Source organism: Chiloscyllium plagiosum, chromosome 13 (assembly GCF_004010195.1).
Source record: "Chiloscyllium plagiosum isolate BGI_BamShark_2017 chromosome 13, ASM401019v2, whole genome shotgun sequence".
Lineage (NCBI taxonomy): Eukaryota > Metazoa > Chordata > Chondrichthyes > Orectolobiformes > Hemiscylliidae > Chiloscyllium > Chiloscyllium plagiosum.
This window is the reverse complement of record NC_057722.1, coordinates 50,053,149-50,072,188: the sequence shown is the minus strand read 5'-3', so window position 1 is coordinate 50,072,188 and position 19,040 is coordinate 50,053,149. Positions and strand designations below refer to the sequence as shown.

Sequence of the window (19,040 nt, the reverse complement as noted above, 5' to 3'; positions counted from 1 at the left end):
GCTCTTCCTCCAACCGTCGTGTTGTTGTGGTCTGGTGATGGAGGAGTCCAAAAACCTGCATATCCTTGTGGGCGCAAGTCTTGCACCTCCTGCGGTTGCAGGGGAAGGTGCGGGGAGTGGAGGTTGGGTTGGTGGGGGGTGTGGATCTGACGGGGGAGTCACGGAGGGAGTGGTCTTTACGGAATGCTGTTAGGGGAGGGGAGGGAAATATATCCTTGGTGGTGGGGTCCGTTTGGAGGTGGCGGAAATGACGGCGGATGATGCGCTGTACATGGAGGTTAGTGGGGTGGTAGGTGAGGACCAGTGGGGTTCTGTCCTGGTGGCGGTTGGAGGGGCGGGGTTCAAGGGCGGAGGATCGGGAAGTGGAAGAGATGCGGGGGAGGGCATCGTCGACCACGTCGGGGGGGATTGTGTTGTATTGTTTTGTTTCATTTGTATTGTTTCATGCAGTATTTGTTGCTCTACAAGTAATATATTGGGGCCTGAAATTTGGGTCTTTGCCATTCTGTAGGCCAAGGCTTTTAAGAGATAGCAGACTTGGACCTTATTTCTTAGCCATTTGGGACAGCTTCAGAGTATTAATTATTTAAAGGTTCCCTGCAATGTTAAAACCAATCAGCATCTGATTTAAACTACAGCTACTTTAAGAGATGAGAGCAACTGTTGACTTTTAAATCTTTATGAATTAACTTTTGAGAAATGTTCACGGAGTCAGGGTAGCACACAGTAAATCTGCTTTCTCATCTGTTTCAAGTATTTCGTGTTTAGAAATCCTCATGGAATTTCACAGGACAGATGGAGGCCATTTAGCTGACAGCATTTAGTCCCATTTCTCAAAACTGGGCCTTGACATTATTTGCACAACTTACCAATGTCTGCAGTTCCTCCATAGGCAGCTCATGCATTTGAAGGCAGTGAAGATGAGTTCTGAGAGAAGAGGAGGATGGGAAGAGCAGAGGGTAAGGTATGGTAACAGCCTGACAGGATTACAAAGACTGTGGGGTCAGGCAAGTCCTGCTCCTCCTGTCTCCAATGTAATATTTAACATTTTTGCTATCTTTTCCTAGTGCTGTTGCTGTCAGGGTAGTATGCTATTGGAGATCCAAAACATACTTAAATTGACAAGGTAAAGTGTGAGGGAGTTGTTTGAATTATATTTGTATTGTACTAAATTAAGTATATGTCAGTTTTTACCATATATTTACTTCCTGAAAATCCTAAGGTATTTACTAAATTACTACCAATTTTTATATCATTCAATAACAAAACATTCTCCTAATACTTTCTTGAAGCGAGACAAATTAATATTAGAAACAGCCCAGAAAAACATTATTGAAATGGAGACCAAAATAGAATTGCTGGAAATGCTCAGCAGGTTTGCCAGCATCTGTGGAGAGAAATCAGAGTTAACATTTTGAGTCCAGTGACCCTTCCTCCGAGCTCTTCTGAGGAAAGGTCACTGGACCCGAAACGTTAACTCTGATTTCTCTCCACAGATGCTGCCAGTCCTACTGAGTATTTCCAGCAATTTCTACTTTCATCTCTGATTCACAGCACCCGCAGTTATTTCCATTTTTATTACTGAAATGGATAATTTAGAAATATTACCATTGTGATTGATGCTCATAAACAATAATTAGCACCTTAAAAATCAGCTATTCCCATAAGGTTCAAACTGCTTTTCACTAATGTTGAAAAGAGACCATGGATAGAGATGAAAAGTTCTATGTGAGTGCATCACAGTTGAACCTTCAATCCAGGAATGTTTTCTAATAGATGTTCCTGCTATCTATTCTAGCATAGTTAAGAATCCAATGGCTTTTCCAAGAAGAACAGTAGTTTTACTAGCATCCTGGCTGATACTTCATTTAGCATCACCAGCAAGAGACTGAACTGTGGGTCAAGCTAATGGCTGTTAATCCATTGTTGCTGATGCAAAATAATTGCAACATTTACTAACATAGTGAGGTCCTAAAGAAAACTATTGTTTAGAGGGTAATTGAGACAAGTTATTATGCAAGACAATATTTTAACGCTGACTGGCAGAAGGAAAAAAACAGCAGGGTTCATAGGTTCATAGAGAAGTGCAGCACGGAAACAAACTCTTTAGTCCAACATGTCTGTGCCGACCAGATAACCTAAATTAATCTAGTCCCATTTGCCACCACTTGGCCCATATCCCCTTCCTATTCAAATACCAATCCAGATGTTTTTTAAATGTTGCAGTTGTACCGGCCATTTCCTCTGACAGCTCATTCCATACATGCCCCACACTTTGTGTGAAAATGTTGCCCCTTTGGACGCTTTTCAATTTTTCACCTCTTACCCCAAAACCTATACCCTCGAGTTCTAAATTCCACCCCAGGAAAAAAACCTTATCCATACCCCTCATGATTATATAAACCTCTATAAGGTCACCCATCAGCCTACGATGCTACAGGGAAAGCAGCCCCAGACTATTCAGGCTCTCCCTATAGCTCAAATGCTCTAACCCTGACAACATCCTTGTAAATCTTTTCTGAATCCTTTCAAGTTTCACAAATTCTTTCTTTACTTGGTAATCTCTTCAATTCTACAATTTTTCCAAGAAATTTGCACTCTTCAATGATTGACCAGATGCACAATTGCCTTTTAATATGGTGCCAGGGATGTCAGGATATACCAGCGGTGGTGAGTTCTTCCATCTATTGTGAGTGGGAGAATCAACATCATATAAAAGGGGCACTAACAGGCATGGTACCTGGGTAATGAGGCACATTTGGGATGATCACGTGAGGAAACACGAGAAGACCAATGGAGAGGAACCCTTCATGAAACACAATAAAAATAAAACCGTGATTTGTTGTAAAATTCAGCTTAATGTTTCATTGATCCAGTTCTACTTTACTGTTCCTGTCTCCATGCCTTCAGTACAAGTTAGTGAAAGTGCAATAATAATGCTGGCCTTTTCTACCTTGTCATTTTGTATTGTACAGCTGACTTTGGCCACTTCCTCTCCACAGCATAATAACAGAATAAGGAAGGTCTAGGCCAGATGCCCCAGAGGGAGAAGTTTCCTGCTGAGTCTCCCAAACCTGTTATTAAAACCTTTCCTAAATAACTGCAGTTAGGTCATTTGTACTAGGCACCAGCAGCCTATAATTAAAATGTGCAATCCCACACATGCTGTTGTTATTCTTCATCACTAACACATTTATCAGTTTGAGAAGGAGAAAAATAAATATTAGGAATCGTTTAAAATCTGCTACAGAAGTCAAGAAAAGATGTTAGAAATGTAATACAGAACCTACTTCAAATCCAAAGACAAATGACAAGTCAGTAAACGAAATATTGCTTTCTGTTGAAATATTATTATTAATACTTTTTATACTTTCTAGGAGAATTGAAACTTAATATTTGCTTTGTTGTTCGTGTCTGGCATTTTGACTGTTAGACATCCTAAGCCACAATTGATATCAAAATGACATTATTTTGGAGCACACTGACAAGAATTGTTACAAAATGAAAAAAATTAATACACGTTTACATCTTACATTTTTAAAATAATTTCTAGACATTAGTAGTCATCACAACTCAAATTTTGTTCAATTAAGAAAGAAAATCTCAAAAAGAACAGACAAATTTGTAATCAGATTTCCCCCACGGATACTCAGCATTGCCCATCCCCTCCCAGATACATGAGCAATCCTACCCCTCTGCTCAATCATACTCCAACCCTTCCCAACCCCACCGAATGCTTGCACTGACAGCTTCCAGACATCAACCAACCCCATCACCTTGACCATTCGACAGCCTCATCCACTTACCTGTTACATTTTCCCCCTCAACAATTTGTCATCCTACCTCCTCACCCAAATGCCACCTTGCCACCTATACTTCTCACCCACCTGGAACCCTACTCCCACCCATCTGGCACCCTAACCATCCCAACTGCAACCCTGCCCCACTTATGTGGCACCTCTAACTGTCATCCACCTGATACCCACTCCCCAAACTGGAATGCATGCTTCATTATTTCTTTACAACATTACAAGACTAACTTTGACTTTGAGCGGTTGGCAGTCTGATCCTCTAGTTTCTCCTCATGATAGTATATAGGACAGGTCTCAGGAAGGTTCAAGCAAAACAGTCAACATCTAACAGCATCCAACAGTTCTGAGGAAGTGTCACCAGACTCAAAACATTAACTCTGCTTTCTTCCCACAGATGCTGCCATACCTGCTTAGTTTCTCTGGCAATTTCTGTTCTTGTTTCAGATCTTCAGCATCCACAGTTCTTTGTTTTATTGTATCATCTGATTTTATCCCCATAAAGAATTATGCTTCCTACCCTCTCTGTAATGGACAAACTGAGAGCAACAATATATAGTTTGGGAAGTTGAGTGGGAGTGAAGAGAAAAAAAACACAACTTTTTTATCCCCGGTTGCCCAATATGGAAACATACTAATGTGCTGTACTCAGACCACTCCAAATATTAGACCTTTACAACAGAAATATTTTGGAAAAAAAGTATACTTAAATTATTTCCTGATAATGTCCCAAGGTAAAGACTTAAAATGCTAATGCCCTGAAAGTGTTCCTCACAACTGTCATTAACTTGTATGATTCAAAATTAAAATATTGGTGCTTCCTTCACACTAGGAGCTTGCCCTGTTAACAATTCCACAGTGTTCAAGCTGTAAATCAATGATTAGATGAGGTGATTCAGGGCCAATATCAAATAACCCTTCACCCAGAAAATTCTATTCATTTCATGACAATAACAATTAATTTTTTAGAAGTGTTGGTCTCACACATGACACTGTTCATTTTGTTTGAGTCACATTCAACTCGTTGAGTTCCATTGTTCCCGACGTGTTAAATTTTGATGTCACACTCAGTAGAGATGACATAGTAACAGAAAGATTAAATTTTTTTGTCCCTTTTAAAACCAGACCCTGGGCAACATTCTCCAATTCCTTCACATTGCTAAAAGGAGACAAGTCGGAACTTTTTATCTTGTAATCATCAGAACCAGAATGCAAGAAACGGACATGGAAATAGAAATACCATTTTATACAGCATTAGAGAATGCGCTGATCATTGGCCTGGGGATGCATCAGGAACAGTTAACGCCAATCTAAGTCTCACACCAAGCAGGAAGATCTGATCGGTCAAGGCATTGCCATGTGTATCCAGCAAAGTTTGGCTGACTCTATAACCTTTTTCTTCTGAAAAAGGTGAAATATATGTACAAACTCTTTTTGCTTACATCTAACAGGGTCCTGACTATTCACGTATGTACAGTCTAGCCTGTAGAAGAAAGTGAGGACTGCAGATGCTGGAGATCAGAGCTGAATATGTGTTGCTGGAAACGCGCAGCAGGTCAGGCAGCATCCAAGGAGCAGGAGAATCGATGTTTCGGGCATGAGCCCTTCTTCAGGAATCCTGAAGAAGGGCTCATGCCCGAAACATTGATTCTACTGCTCCTTGGATGCTGCCTGACCTGCTGCGCTTTTCCAGCAACACATTTTCAGTCTAGCATGTACAAATTCATCACACTGAGCCAATCTGATGATCTTGGTGTCCAGTGTAACTCTGGATTATATAACATCTAATGGTGGACATACTTTCCAATGCTTGAAAGCACAGGCTGGTTGAGCATGACAGGCATGCTGTAAGTGAAAGGTCAATGTAACATGCAGTTTAATACAATGCACCAGTTGTTGGGAGGTATGGCCTACGTATGTGGCATCATATCAGCATATATGCACATGACGCATTACTTATCTGTGCGGTAGGCAAAACATTGTTTTGGCTTGGCAATAGCAACCTGTTAGTGGAGAAAAACCTTGTAGATTTATCATTGGAAACAATGGGCCAATCAATCATCCACTCTCACTCATGGTGTATAAAATTATGTCTTTTTAAAATCCCTACTACTTGCATCCTAAGTCCAAGACAATAAGTTTCATTTTTCAGTCTCTTTTTAGCAACGTTAAAGTTCTCTTTGTGGTTCCGGATGGGATACCCCAAACTGTTCAACTCACGGGTTAGCAGGGATGAACTGGCTCCATTTCTTTTTCATGTATCCACTTCCTTGTTTGATTGCAACAGGATTAATTTGAAGAAGATCCCTTCCTTTGGAGATATCTTTCTCCCAGACCAAACTAACTTATGCTTTAAAAATGAACCAGCATTGTCAGGCTTCCTTGAGTGAACAGCAAGTGTGCTTATTCGTTACTAAATACAACAAGATACCTCTTATTTCTAATCTCTGTGTAAGTGCGTATGTCCAAGAGGATAAATTTTTTTTAAAAGTCTCTGAATTGTTTGCAGGGATTTATGGCTGACATTGTGGCTATTACAGTGGAGGCTACCTGTTGTGTTGATATGAGGAAAAATGGATAAAGAACAATACAGCAGAGGGATCAGGCCCTTCAGTCCTCCAAGCCTGTGCTGACACATTTTGCCCTTCCATATTAAAACTGTCTTCACTTACAGGCTCTGTATCCCTCCATTCCCCTCCTATTCACATATTCGTCCAGGTGCTTCTTGAATGCTGCTGTTGTGTCTGCTTTCACCACCACCTCTAGCAGCGCATTCCAGGCACTCACTGTACTTTGTGTGAAAAACCTGCCTCGCACATCTCTTTTAAACATCCCCCTCATCCTGCACCTTGATCCCATGTCCCCTAATAATTGGATTCAAGTGGTGCTGGAAAAGCACAGCAGTTCAGGCAGCATCCACGGAGCAGGAAAATCGACGTTTCAGGCTGTATTCCTAATGAAGGGCTTTTGCCTGAAACGTCGATTTTCCAGATCCTCGGATGCTGACTGAACTGCTGTGCTTTTCCAGCACCACTCGAATCCAGAAGCTGGTTTCCAGTATCTGCAGTCATTGTTTTTCCCCTAGTAATTGACCCATCCATCCTGAGAGAAAGCCTAATACATTCCACTCTATCCATGCCATTCATATTCTTAAACTTCCAACAGATCGCCCCTCAGCCTCCTGTGATCCAGTGAAAATAAAGCCAGTCTATCTAATCTTTCTTCACAGCTGAAATCCTTCAGATCAGGCAACATCCTGGTAAACCTTTCCTGTACTCTCTCTAAAGCATCACATCCTTCTAGTACTGTGGTGACCAGAACTGTATGCAATAATCCAAGTGTGGCAGAACTAAAGTTCTATAAAGCTGCAGTAAAATTTGCCTATCCTTATACTCAATGCCTTTTCCAATGAAAGCAAGCATGCCTTAGGCCTTTTTTATGACCTTATCTAACTGTGCTGCCACCTTCAGTGATCTGTGAACTTGTACACCCAGATCCTAAGGGTTCTGCCATTCATTGTATAATTTCCATCTGTACTTGACCATCCAAAATGCATCATCTCCAATTGTACAGAGAACTTTATCTACTATTTTTCTGCCCATGCCTCCAACTGATCTATATCCTGCTGTTTTATAATCCTTAGTTTGGCAAATTAGTTGAGACTCTGTAGCTCTAATTAGAGTCATAGAGTCAGAGAGATGTACAGCATGGAAACAGACCTTTAGGTCCAACTCATTCATGCTGACCAGATATCCTAACCTAATCTAATCCCATTTGCCAGCACTTGGCCCATAACACTCTAAACACTTCCTATTCATAAACCTATCCAACTGCCTTTTAAATGTTGTAATTGTACCAGCCTCCACCACTTTCTCTGGCAGCTCATTCCATACACCACCTTTTGCATGGAAATGTTGTCCCTAATGTTCCTTTTAAATATTTCCCCTCTCCCTCTAAACCTATGCCCTCCCGTTCTGGATTCTCCAACCCACGGAAAAGACTTTGTCTATTTACCCTTTCCATTCCTCTCATGATTTGTAAACCTCTATAAAATCACCCCTCAGCCTCCAACACTCCAGGGAAAACAGTCCCAGCCTATTCAGCCTCTATCTTTAGCTCAAACCCTCCAACCCTGGCAACATCCATGTAAATATTTTCTGAACCCTTCAAGTTTCACAACATCCCACCTATTGCAGGGAGACCAGAATTGCACACATTATTCCAAAAGTGGCCTAACCTATGTTCTGTATAGGCGCAACATGATCTCCCAATTCCTATACTCAATGCTCTGATCAATAACGGAAAACATACCAAATGCTTTCTTCACTGTCCTATCTACCTGTGACTCCACTTTCAATGAACAATGAACCTGCAGTCCAAAGTCTCTTTGTTCAGCAACACTCCCCAAGACTTTACCATTAAGTGCCCTGATTTGCCTTTCCAAAGTGCAGCACCTCACATTTATCTAAATTAAACTCCATCTGCCACTCCTCAGCCCATTGGCCCATCTGATCAAGATTACATCTTTGCTGTCCATTACACCTCCAATTTTGGTGTCATCTGCAAACTTACTAACTATACCTCCTATGTTCAGATTCCTTTCAATTGTGATTAAATTCCAGCATTGTTTTATGTCTTGTTTCCCCTATAATTGTGTTGCAGCCCCTTTCATGAGAGAGGGTATTTACCTGAATAATGACGATATAGTTATTTGACTATGATCCTTACAGTGCATTAACACTCAAACTACTTACATGGAAGCTTCCAGTCACACTAGCACCCTCCAGTTGAACTGAAATAATTTTTAAAATCCCTGCCTCTTTCAAAACAAAAAAACACAAAGCCTGTCTGCAGTTTGGGAGGTTATCAAAGGTGGAGTACCTTGCTGTTGAGCAGGGGATCATGTGCTTCTTGTTAGTTTTGATGTGATAAGAGATTGGAGTCCAATCTGTTTTGACTTGTCTCTTTCCTCCTTTGAAGGACTGTTGTTTGAAGTTCCCTTTGCATCTGAAATGTGAAATTTGCTGGTTCTCTCTCTCTCTAGATAATCGGATATTTTATATCCACAGCCATTTTGGCTGTATCAGCCTTCTTTTCAAAAACCACAAGTTTGGAATTGCAAGTTAAAAAATGTCCATATCACTTTAAGGTTTTAAAACTTGGTCATGACATCCTTCAATTGTTAAGGATCAATAATTCAGTCAGAAACTGACATTTTACTGCATGAAGACACAAACTGATTACCATGGTGACGGAATGGTGAAAAGACTGTGTGACGTCTTTCATGCTTTTACAATACAGCACTCAGCAAAGCTGAAGATATGCGTCAATGGTGAGATCCAAGTGCAGAAAGACATTTATACCATACTTTGTGGCGGCATGGTGGCTCAGTGGTTAGTACTGCTGCCTCACAGCATCAGGGGCGTGGGTTCAAGTCCCACCTTGTGTGACTGTCTGTGTGGAGTTTGCACATTCTCCCTGTGTCTGTGTGCATTTCCTCCCATAATCCAAAGATGTGCAGCTTAGGTGAATTGGCCATGTTAACTTGCTCATAGTGTTAGGTGCATTAGTCAGGGGTAAAAATAGTCAGGGGTGGGTTACTCTTTGGAAGCTTGTTGTGGGCTGAAGGGCCTGTTTCCATAATGTAGGGAATCTATTCTTAACACTTATGAAATAGCTTTCAGACACAAGTCAGAGGGCAATATTTACATGTAATTACTGCTCTGTTTGTGTTTAAATTCAGGGCAGTAATGGGAAGAAAAGTTCCATGCTAATTTACTGCTAAGTTGATTTTAGTTTTTTGAGAAGATCTTCATCTTAATAGCCAGAACTTACATCAGAAGCTGATGGGAAAATCATAAATGAAGCAAATAGGGGCCAACTGACAATGTTAAGATAGACAATGTTATTTTCACTTCTCTCCAGCTGACTGCCTCCACATTCTTCTTACTCATCAACTAGAGCTGGTAGGTGGCCATTTGCACTGATGGTTGGAGACACCCACAGCTGCAGTCAGGGAAAAATTTTCCGGAGATTTGGAAGAAAATACTTATGGCAGTTGCAGGAGACCTCTGAGATATATAGGATGTCCGGTCATATATATTAACTGTTGTATGTTTCTCACATATGTTGTGGTAAACTACTTCTTCGTTGCTTTCCCTTTGGTCACAGTCTCACCTTTAATTTGCTTCTGCAAGCTTTTCATATTCAGCTACCGTACCTGATTCTTGGTCTCCAAACTAGGACTGACCAAATCAGTTATTCGAGGATACTATCTGCATGGTCATCTTGCTGATTGCATTCTAATCAGGACCTAGGACCAATATTCAATGATTATTCATTCTTGTGGTATATACTTATCAACCACCCCAACACTTTATTTGCAATGTGCTCGGAGTCCCTCAGAAATATTCTGAAAACTGACTAATGCCTAATTTAACAATAGCCACTGCTTATCAGTGCAAGAAATTAAGTTTTGTCACTCGATACAATTGTTTCTTATGTCATGAAATATTGCAGCACAGTATTACCCTATATATTTTTAGATTTTTTTTCCACTGTTTTACTTTATTTATTTTAAAATGCTAAATGGCAGAATGCCATTCTTGCACAGTGCAATTTGACCTGTATTAACTTCTCTAGTACCTAAGCATTCAATATTAATGCTTTTTACAGGATATCAGAGCAGCTTCACTGGCAGAGATAGCTGAAAAGGGAGGCTTTTGTTCATGTTGTATCTACCTGCCAGGCTAAGTGTTATGCATCCATGCGATAACTAAAAAGTATAATGTTCATCAGAGATACTGCAAGCTGCCATTGTTCATGTTAGAATCACATCAAAGCTGTTGTTTGAATCCACTGCCTATATTTCTGGTTAGTGTCCTCAGTCAGGTTCACTGGACGGGACGCATCTTGGATTAAACCAGTAGACCAAGGAAGGATGTCCAAGTTAAGCAATATGGTATCATAAAGAAAGTGAAGCAGAATATACCATTCACTCACTAAAATAGAAGTTTCATGGATGCACGAAGCCAAGGAAGGTGTGGAAGAGGAATACAGCAAATATAACTAAAAAGATTGTGACTAGATTTGTAGAGATATCTTGCTGCAGTTTTTAACAATGAAATGAAACCATGTCTTTAAGACTGACATTTCACTGAAACTTGCCTATTAAGGTAATGTGAGTTGTGGCTGATACTTACAGACCACAATGGTAGGCAGATGGTTGGAATCTTGTAATCATCAACAAAAGCCTGCAATTGACTGCCTTCACAAATCATCATGAGCAACTCATCCTTTGTCTACCCTGTCCTTCATAAATGATTACAAGATTCCACCCATCTGTCATCCTCTGGAGTGGTGTATGTAAAATGCTGATAAATGAACAGCTGTTAAAGAGTATTTCAAAATGATATTTACCATTATTTCAGAAACTGCCAAAGTAATCACTTGAACTAAATAGTGGTGAGTAGTTCAATCTCTTTAGCCATTGATAATCCAGGCACTGCCTTCAAATAGAGTCATTGATACGTCTGCATTCTGAATTCTAAAAGTTATGAAGACAATAGAAACTCAACATAGTTAAAGAGAAGAACTTGGATTTTACACAAAGCACTGTTTCCCTGTCATTTGATTAAACAAGTTCCATTGTTCTATTTTACTCAGCTCAGTTGAATACTAATAATTATTCACGACTGTGGATACAAATCATAAATCTTATTTAAGCAAACCAGTTACCTCTAACACCTAGAAGACAAAGGAAGCAGGTAGATAGGAACACCAGGACCTCCAAGTTCTCCTCTAAGTCTCACACCATCCTGAGTTGGAACAAAATTGCTATTCCTTCACTGGTTCAAAATCCTGGAGCTTTCCCTCTCCCAACTTCCCTGTGAGTGTACCTACACCTAATGGATTTGGCAGTTCAAGAAGGCGAATCACCACCTTTGGTAGTTTTTTAATTAATGGTAAATATCATTTTGAAATACTCTTTAGCAGTTACTCATTAATTAGCATTTTATGTACACCACTTCAGTGCACGACCAACAATGGAATATTGTAATCATTTATTGTCTTAAGGGCAATTGAGGATGGGCAATAAGTATTGGCCTTGTCAGCAGCACACATATCCCATGAATGAATTTTAAAACATGTGGCCCTTCCCTCTCTTGATCCTTTCCTTGAGAAATTTTGGCATGACATTGGTCATCTCGATTTCTCTGTTCCCTTCATTTGCTGCAACCTGTTTCCTTCTGAATTTGTTGCATTCTGTTGGTTCAGATTTACCAAACCTGTGACAAGGTAGTTATCATTGTCTGGCAGAATGACCTCTAACTGGCAGAGGCTGATCATCATCTCTCTGACACTTCCTCCCACTTCCCCTGGAATGACCATGAACTGACCACCAAACATCAAGCATTATTTTCAGGATGGCCACCGACCTCAACTCCTTTGATGCTCCTCCCTCCACATGTACCCAGTTGATAACTCCCTCAACTATGTACAACTCTTTCACTAAATCCATAAATGAGACTCTCCTGGTAGACCCATCATTTCAGTTTATTTCAGTATCAATGAGTTGATTTTTCTCTTACCTTGACTCTAAGCTTTCTGCTCTTTGTCCATTCACTCACCCCCTATATCTGTGATTCTTCTGATGCTCTCCATCACTTTAAAAGAATCTAAGTTTCTGGCAGTAATTGTCTCCTCTTTGCTATTGTACATCCAGTCTCTCTATACCTCCATCCTCTTCCAGGATTGACTTGGTGTTCTACATTTCTTCCTTAAATCAAGAGCTAACCACTTTCCATCAACCACCACTCTCCTCCTCTTTGCTGAATGCATTTTCTCATTGAACAGTTTCTCTTGTAAGTCATTTCATTTCCACCACATAAGTACCTGTAAGTGTCCTGTCTATATCTGTCTTTGGGATATGTGGAAGATTCCTCCTTCCTGTTATACTCAGGTTGCTTCTCTCAACACTCTTTCCAGTATATTGATGACTATGTTGCTATGATGACCTATTCTTGTCCTGAATTATAAAACTTCCTTCCAATTTCCACCCTTCTCTAGCTTCAAATGGTTCATTTCCAATCTTCGTCACATCTTGCATCTGGTAAAGACTCCATTCCATTTTCCATGTTAATCTGCCTCTGCCACAGCTGCTTTTATGATATACAATTTTACTCGTGAACTTTCTGAGGTGTTTTCCCTTGCCATCATCCTAGGATTCTTCCCTGTCATAGTTGACAAGACCTTCAACCATGTCCATGAAATTTCCTGCATTTCAGCTTTTACCCCTTCACTTAATTCCCAGGAATGTATTGGGGCTCCCCTTATCTTCACTTTCCACCTCTGTGTTCAATAATTATTTAACTCCATGTCTGCCACCTCTAGTGTGATGCCACCATGCCTCCCCTCCCCATTCTGTATTCCAAAAGGACTGTTCGTCCTGTGAAAGTTCCACACATCAATCCACCACAAAACCCTGTTCTCTTCTCAAGACACCCTTCTATGTAAAACTAGAATATGTAACACATACAATTTTCTCTCCTCTCTTCTCTCTCCTCTCTCCTCAGCATCAAAGGTCCCATTACCAGCTGAAGGAGCAATTTGCTTGTACTTCTTTCAATTTGCATGCTCTGCTCATTGCTCACAATTTGGGCCCCTCTACACTGGTGTGATCAAATACAAACTGGGGGACCACTTTGTGGTTCACATCTGCACATATTGCAAATATGAGCATGAGCTTCTAGTGGTCTATCACTTCACCTCATCTTTTGAAAAGACACTCAATAATCTTCTGGAATCAACACTGAATTCAATCTATAAACTTTGCTCATTTTGTTTCCCTTTCTTTGACTCTTTCCATTTTACTCTTACTTACACTGTAAGGTGATGGCACACCTGTTCTAAGTTTAACTTTTGATTTCTTTTCCTGCCCTGCCCCCACAATTTCCTTTAACTCTCTAAGATTAACCCTTGTGTCATTAAATTTCTCCAGTCTTCAACAGACCTTCCTTTTGTCTTTGTCTACCTATCCCTTTCTCAGAACTAATTACATCCAAAACATTTCCTAGTTTCAACAAAATGTCATTGGCCTAAATTGTGAACTCGGTTTCTCTCTCACAGATGTTGTCTGACTTGTTGAGTATTTCCAGCATTTTCGGTTTTTATATAAAAAATGCAGTTGCGTTTTTATAACATGGTTACTGAGACTTGTCTCTTGGTCAATTGTTGTAGCTAAGTGCAATGGCATGATTATATTCATATGTACAGATATGAATTACTTCAGAACAGTTGAATTTAATCTTATACCAAAACTAGTTCTCCCATCTACCATTTCATCATATTCAGCTGTAAACACATGGTGCCACACAGAGGATACACCTTGCTCTGCATAGACGTTTGACTTAATTGCTCATCTCCAACACTCAACAAGTTAAAGATTGAAACTGCAGAATTTATGCCAGTCTTCGTCAAAGTAAACTTACTCTGATGGTGCTAAGTAAATATAATAAAACTTCCCAAATTATTTCACAGGAACGTAAACCAACAAAGTATGACACTTAAACTCACATGGAGGTACTTGGTCAAAGTCATAGGTTTTAGGAAGTGTCTTAAAAAAGCAATGTGAGATGGAAAAGTGGGGATACATAAGGATAGTTTTCCTGAATATGGCAAGTGAAGGCAAAGCCACCAATGGTGAAGCAATTAAAATCAGGCACAACAAGTGACCAAAATTAGCACAGTGCAGATATCTCAGAAGGATGTGGAATTGGAGGAGATAATGGAGATAAGGAGGGACAACGCCATGGAGGGATCTCCCGCAGAAATTCTACACCTCACAATTCAGGTATTCACAGATGGAGTCTCTTGTTGGGAGTTATGAATTCGCACCTTCACAAAAAGGTGATAAAACTTTTGGGAAAGGAATAATTTTTCCAAAATCTATGCACTACAATTTTAGCTAAATGGAATTTTGGTGTAAATTAACTTGAAAATATTCAAAGTACTATCAATATGGTGAAAATATAATAATGCTGGTGACAAGATTCCTGCACTGAAAACAAAACTCAAACTGTTCCGTTCTTCACACTATGAGCAGGACATTATGCTTTGGCCCCCAAACCTGAGGAAACAAATTTTCATTGTGTTTTGGAAAAATTAAAGGGAAGAAGTATTCTACAAGGAGGATTTGTCTTCATGTAATAAAAATGAACATTTTGTTTCATAATGTTTCAATGAAACTCAATTTTAATTATACATAGTTACAAATGTTTTGGAAGGTGGGTGTTGTTTGACAATTTTGTCAATTCCTGTATGAAAATCTTAAAACTTGTGGTCCTTTTCAAAGATGAACTTATCTTACAGAAAAGCAATATTGCGTAAATAGGCACTTGATGTCCATGAACAAACTGGGTATCAAAAGGATTATATTATGGAAGAATTATTACATCATTGCTAATTACATTTTTTACATCAGAAAATTGTATTAATTCATTGAGAAGAGGAAGTAGTATGCATTGTACAAGAGCAGCATAGTGTTAATGTTCAAAAAAAACATTTGATTGAATGATGCTATAATTTTGCCTCCCTCAGAGTGGAAGTAAGGTAATTTTGTATACAGTGTCATCTTCCCCTCTAGCATAGGAGAGATTATCAGATATGTTTATTAAATCCCCCAGTGTTTGGAAAGAACACAGAAAACTGTCAGGCAGCGCAATAGTGAAGTGTCTGTCTCAGCTGGAGATCTATCTGTTATGAATAAGTTAAGAGTTTCAGTACAATTTAGAACTGTAAGAGAAAATGCTTCCCCATTGTGTGTATCTGTTGTAAACCTCAGGCAAAAAGAAATAATCAGTTGAATTGCTGCTGTCAGTGTTGAACAATTACTGATGGCCACTATAACACCATAAAATGCATTGGCGCCACCTTTTATCTGTGTGTTTTACAGCTAGTGCTATCAAAGCCTAACTGTAAACAACAAAATATAACTGCATTTTCAACATTGCTTTCTTTCTTCAACGAATTCATGTTTTTGTTTGTCACCAGATATTTTGTTAATTAATTAAACAAAATTAAAAGAAATGTGAGGACTATTTATTGAAAGAAAGGACATGGCAAAGGAAAAGTCATCTGTAGGAATAGAGAGTGCAGTGTGCATTGTCCTCTCACCTTTGGGACTTGACTAATGGGGTGAAAATCTCTCTCTGCCAGTTGAAAGGGACTTTTGTGAAATGGCTTTGAGTAGTCTGAATATGTTCAGAAAACACAAAATGTCTTGAATTCTAATTTTCTTTATGTGGATAAATCTCACTGAGGACAATTTTAACTTTAACATAGAGAAAAAAAAATGGATGATAGCGATTGGTATCTGGTTTTACACCTCATATGATTTTCAGCTTGATGATACATGCAAGTGTCTGCTGATTTGGTATCATCCAAATTTCACTGGGTGATTAAAAAATAAAATTGTTTTCCATGATACCTCACATCTTCACACACAATATTCAAGAAGGTCAATAAGAAAGGCTAGTGTGAAAACTGGAGATATCACACCACTGTAATAGTAGGTGCTTGACTGGGTTCAGATCCAGGCATATTTGTATTGGAAAGGTAAAGAGCTTCACTTTGCATCTGACCTGTACACCGTTTGTCTTGACTTTGAACTCTGGGCTGAAAAGAGGACTCCAGAACAAAATTAAGTTATCAGTCCTAAAAAAATCTATTTTTAAAATAAACAAATGTCCATATTGTGTACAATCTGATTATTGCAAAGAACATAATTCCTTAATTTTATTCTTTTAAGAACACTAAAAAGTTAGAGAAAGCAAACAAAAATGTCTTGAATTGTAAGCTGCATTGAACACTTAATGATCTGTTATGCATCAAACATCATGTATGAGGTAATAAAAGTAATTGTTTAACATCCAAATTATTCTGTCACAACATTACTTTATTTAGGAAGAGAATATTTAGCTTCTGTACAAGATTATGATTAGCATTTCTCCATAATAAATTTTATTCTGGTGACTGGTCCGTGACAGAGAACACAACTATCACGACTGCACGCACGACTGAATATGTCCTGTTCTTATCAATTATTAAGGAATAGAAGGAATGGAAAACATTTCTTTAAATAAATCAAGCTGAATCTTGATCTCAGTAGATGAAATACAAACGGGTGCTCATCTAACCAGCCTGTGTAGATTACAACCGACTTTTAACCAATTAAATGAACATGAATTTTGTGTAATGAAAGAGATCGACATTTCCTGCAGTCAGGTTCTAGGTTGAAGTCCTACAGTTCTTCAGATTGTCAATTGCCTTGAATTCTGAAAGTTGTAATGTTCAACCACAGCATCCATTCTAGGGATGGATATTCATTAAAAAAAAGCTGTTTCCTTTTAGGAAGAGTCAAAAATAAAACCAGAATAAATAGGTTAGATCCTTTCCTTTGGAATTAAAGTTTCACATTGATATAGCAATGCTTCTGTTATCCATACTTCATGCTAGACTTATAGATATACTGTGTTTATGAAATACTGTTTTTCATTTTTTCTAGAAGATTAAATTTTGCCATTGCAAGATATCTTTGTGCCCAACAATATTTAACATTCATATGACTAAACTAAGAGAAAGAAGAACTGGCCATGTTTATGACTAAGGATTCTTATTCCTCTAAGAGAGGAGCAAAAACCTTAGCAAACAAGCAAATTAAGGAGACAAAACTGAAGTGCCTATTCTGTTTCTCTCACCAAGGATGCCAACAGATCTGTTGAGTATTTTCACTTGTTTATCTTAATGAATGAAGATTAACTATTTATCTTAAGTGACTGCTTTGATGAAAATCATTGATGATAAATGACTACAGCCTACTGCCAATGTAAAAACTAGATCTAGTGACTGATCCTAAATCCAGTCAAGTTAACAAATGGAAAAGCTGGAAAGATCAGCAAGGACAAAGTACTGAGATGTTTTTTGTTCGAGAGTGAAGTGGTCAGTAGTGTGTCAATCACATGAGAGCAGGAGGAAAGGATATTGTATGATTCCTTTAACAGTTGCATTGCATTAAGTGCTTGATATGCATCTAAGTGGCAGGATGTAAACCACATGACTGTTATGTGTATTCTAGCTGAAATAATGCTAGGAGATTGCATAAATTATCTGTTACTGCAAACTATAGTCTAAGCTGTTTACATGTTTTCTTGAGCTTCCTTAGAAGAAGATTCATATTGGAATGGAATGTTAATTCTACTTTTCTCTCAATAGATGCTACCAGACCTGCTGGGTTTCTCCAGCACTTTCTGGACTTGCACTCAAAAATAACCTTGGATAACAAAGATATGGAAGACCATCAGGATGACAATAAACATGCACACAGCACATACAGCTCCAGTATACATACAAGTTGACAGCATTCAAGTGTGAAGGCTAAATCTTGAGAAAATTATACCATCAGAAGATCCAGAAAGATTATCAAGCCATCTACGCACTATACAGTCTCTTAGACTCTTAAGCTGTTATTTGATTCTGAGTAGTTTTGCAACTGCCATAATATATATATATTTTCTCACTTTGTATATGTAACTTTATCTTGGAGAAAAAGGGAAGACATGTTAGTGCTTTAAGAGCTTGATATGCTAATGAGCCAAATGCCAGGATATAAATCACATGACCAACTATCATGCAGTTCAGCAGAAGCATTGTTAGAAGGTTATATGTAATGACAATAATAAATTAATAGTGAAATAATAATTAATAAATTTGTTTGAGGTTTTCAGATAGACTGAAGCCAAGCTATTCACGTGTGTGTTACATACTGATATCATAAGCATGTATGACAAAGGTTGACCTGCAGCATAGAATGACTTGCAACAATCACTGGGATGGACTTTCTCCCTGAGTGAGCCTCAACTATACTGCAACACGTCAATCTGGCTAACTGGTGTATCTAAGGGAGGCCTAGTTTTGTCTGAACAACTGGACCTTACCACTGTAAGAATGGTAATGATAACAGAGTTTGCTGCCATAGGGTAACCAATTAATTGGCATGGGTTGAGAAGATAATGCATTTGTGAGGTAGGTTAGTTGTCAATATTTCGAGGGGAGAGCAGCCTGGCCTACTTCTGTAAACTTCTGAGATCATCTGTGTCCTAAGTGCCAGCAAATATCAAATGGTGCAGCAGATATGTCATTCAATTCACATTTAGGTAGGTCTATGACCTGTTT

The 19,040-nt window shown here is 38.9% G+C and overlaps 1 long non-coding RNA gene across 1 annotated transcript in view; it reads left to right on the top strand.

The window, feature by feature from the left end:
- The window catches only part of LOC122556320, a 23,074-nt gene extending 4,463 nt beyond the window's left edge, over positions 1–18,611 (top strand). Inside the window, exon 2 of the long non-coding RNA XR_006313502.1 lies at positions 18,081–18,611. This is a non-coding gene — a long non-coding RNA (uncharacterized LOC122556320). The remainder of the gene's footprint in view (positions 1–18,080) is intronic.
- Positions 18,612–19,040: the final 429 nt, after the last annotated feature.